The 3,461-nt window shown below is 46.9% G+C and overlaps 1 pseudogene; it reads left to right on the top strand.

Annotated features, from left to right (window-relative positions):
- Positions 1 to 1,186: 1,186 nt before the first annotated feature.
- On the top strand, positions 1,187 to 3,192 carry LOC113928654 (annotated as a pseudogene).
- The last annotated feature ends 269 nt before the right edge of the window (positions 3,193 to 3,461 follow it).

Genomic DNA, 3,461 nt, shown 5'->3' on the forward strand with positions numbered 1-3,461 from the left:
TCCACAGTGGATGTAGTATCTGCACTCTGATTTAAGCAGGTGGAAGCCAGTAAGGGTCTGAGGTGGGCATGTTGGGAAGTCACAGGCAACAATTTATGGGCAGTGTGTGCACCCCTCTGAGAGGCTACCCTCACCAGGGCTTAGTGTGGACTTCTCAGTATCTGGGTGCTAACTTCAGATGATATGGCTCAATTGGGAGAAATCAGGGCAAGCCCATTCCCCCAGTCTGCTGGGGTCTGTGCAGACCCCAGAGTGACTCTCTGTGTGGGGTTCATGCAGACCCTGGATTGTCCTCGCCTTCTGAAATAGAAGTGTGCCCAGTGCACCTCTTTTTTGAAAACTGGGTCATTTCCAGGGATAGAAACTGAATCCAGCCTTCCCTGATTTCCCTCCTGCTGGGGCTGGGGGCCTGTGACCTCCTTTATCCAGAAATGATGGAGCTCTGTCCAGGAGAGGTACCAGTGCAGTAAAACCTTCAAATTGCACTGTCCTCCCCAGATCCTCTTCCCTCTTCCCTCCCTCTCTCTAGGCTCTTCCTCAAGCAATCCCCACCCAACTGGAGCAACCTGGGGTTGGAACCAGCTTTGGACCTTCCCAGAGAGAACTGTCTAAGGGCTGGACACACTCCAGGGAGAGGTACCTTGCCAGAAGGAACACTAACATCTGCTTCATCAAGGTCACCCTTCATAGAACCTGTGGTAAGTGTTGGAGGGAGTAAGAAGAACCAGACGAAAGTCTTTCTCAGAGATGTTATTAAGACCAGACAAGATTCAGGGAGAAGTTGCTAGGAGCCTTGACAAGAGAACTTCACCTGGATCATACCATGAAACCCTCACTGGAGTCCTGTGAAGTGGTTAGCATGGCTCCCCCTCTGCACAGGGAAGAATACTGAGGCTCAGTGTTCAATGTGAAAAGGTTCACATTGCCTTGGGCAGAGCTTGTCTCGTGGCCCATTCCCTCAATGGAAAGGTTGAGTCCAGGCCTTGGGGCTGGTTGCAGGCTGAGGAGTCTAGGAAAAAAATGAGGCAAGCTGGACCCACCCCAAAAGAAGTGAGCCTGGCTGCCCTGAGGAGGAGAGCATGAAGTTGCATGATGAGACCTACAGATGGGTGTTAAATGTTATCACAGAGGAAGTTAAATGTATCACAGGCTTTCTGGGTCAGAAAAATGGCAGATCGGTGTGAGGATGGGTCTCCAGCAGCTTCACAGGGCCAAACAGGTTGGTTGGGTAGACAGCCCTTCATGGAGCAGAAGGGCCACATGGGGCTCACAGGACAACTTCTCACCAAGGAGGCAGTCTTGAACTTTAAAAATTTGCGTTCATGCATGTAGAGGCACTCATAACTTGTGGGATTGTGAAAGCACACCAGGCAAAACACTGTGTGTGGCAAATAGGAGGAGAATCCACAAGGTAATTCCAGCCAATTCTCTTTCCTAATCCTGTGCTAAAAATGCTTGCAATCTCACTGCAGGGTTCAGCCTACAAGAGTAACCTATATTCGCAGAAGATCTTATATCCTTATAATAACACAATGACAAACAATCATGTATAAACATGAGTGTTGGCTTAAAATCAATTATTTGGAAAGTTTGTTGTGACTTAAATGTTCAAGCTGAAAAGACACAGGCATTCCTTATGTATGCACTTAATGTTAAGACATGTCAGACTTTTTATGAAGAAATGTCTTGAACAGAAAGAAAATGCATTTTTCAATATTAGTCAAAACAGCTTATTCTTAACTCTAAAGACCAATGCAGTGAAGATATGTCAGTCCTAAGAATTGAAGGATGTGGACAGCTGGCACAAACTCCCTACTGCCCTGAAGGTATCCCCCATGGGTTGTCCTGCTCAACCAGATGAGTGAAGGAGGAACCTGCATCTTCTTGAGTCCTGACTGAGTGACCCTCCTGATGCTCTGCTGCTTAAATTCCCTTATGTCCATAAACTGCTTTGGCACTGACCACTGGCACCACAGCTGCAGAGCATTCCTTTGAGAGTGTGCATATTCCTGAATGAGGGTTTTGCTCACTCTGTACTCAAGATATCTCTGTTAGCAGCTTGGGTATGAATCTGATGGCCTGAGCTTAATGCTAAGGCTGATATTCCTCTGGTGCCTTGTACACCCAATCCTCCTAACTCCTCTGTTCTTCCTTCTTCCTCAGGATACTGCACTGGTCAACAGTGTGATGCAGGGGCTCTATCCCCTCACACCCCATTATCTACATCCTTCACCTCTGCTGTGCATACCATATAAGCTAGAGGATTTTATAGGTGGCAGTTGCCATGACCATTGCAAAGGCCTTGGGAGAAGGTATGTTGCTGGAGGTGGTCTTTGTGGTCAGGAGAACCCTGGAGACAGCAGCCAGTGCCCCAGTAAGCATTACAGTGAGTGGGGACTTTGGCAATGGTATGTCCTCCTTCATCAACGCATTGCAAGGAATTGGCATGAAGAGGAGGACTCAGCTCCCACTGGGGTGGTAAGGATCACTGAGACACTCTTGCCACTCTTCTCATTTGACCAATTTGGTGCTGTGGGATGTGCCCACACAGTGGTAGTCACACAAAACCTGTAGAACTGTCTGAAAGAGGTGCAGTTAAGCCGATAAGACCTCATCATCATCACTGCATCCAAGCAGTTCAACATGAATCTCATGAAGCTTGCCAAAGCCATACTTAGACTGGGAAAGAGGTTCTATATCATCAGACCAAGCTGAACAGAAATCTTAGCACAAGTGCACTCTGGGAGGAATGGCTCCTGCAGAAGATCTGGGAGATTATCCAGGAAACTCTTCAGAAGAAGTAGGTATGTGAACCCCTCATATTCTATTAGCTTTGATGCTTGATTGCATGATTTCCCTGAATTTAGTTTCCTTGAACAAGGACCTCTCTGACATCAGAAGACATGTTCCCCTGAAAAACCTGTCCACATCAGTGAGAAGATCATCAATGTCAAGGCAATCTCTCTGCAGAAGAGAATAGCCAGACAGTGTTTGCAAGACACCCTTGGTGTCCAGGATGAAAATGATTTAGAGTAGTGTCTGAACACCTGCTGTTAGCTCTTTGGAATGGATGATGAATCTCTTTAGCAGGTGGCCCAGAGTATGGGGATGCTCATGAAGGAGTAGAGGACCACCATGAAGTCCCTGGATCTGTACCCTCTCCATAAAGTGAACTGGAGACTGACTTCATGACTTGTTCAGTCATGAAGCATTCATCAGCCTTCCTCGCTACATCCAATTCTTGGGTGACCATGTCATTATCTGCTTCAGCTGGCTGAAGTAATGATGCAGCCTTGATTTAGATGCCAAGAAAATGAACACCATCCTGAGGAAATCTTTTCCCAGTGCAGTCTGCTTTATACACAGAACCCAGTGTATTGCTCTATTCTGCTCACCTATTTGATTATATTCTCTCTCTCTCTTTTTCCTCCCTGGTTTCAGGTCTCATTTGATTTGTTTAG

This window comes from Zalophus californianus, chromosome 5, assembly GCF_009762305.2.
Source record: "Zalophus californianus isolate mZalCal1 chromosome 5, mZalCal1.pri.v2, whole genome shotgun sequence".
Taxonomy (NCBI): domain Eukaryota; kingdom Metazoa; phylum Chordata; class Mammalia; order Carnivora; family Otariidae; genus Zalophus; species Zalophus californianus.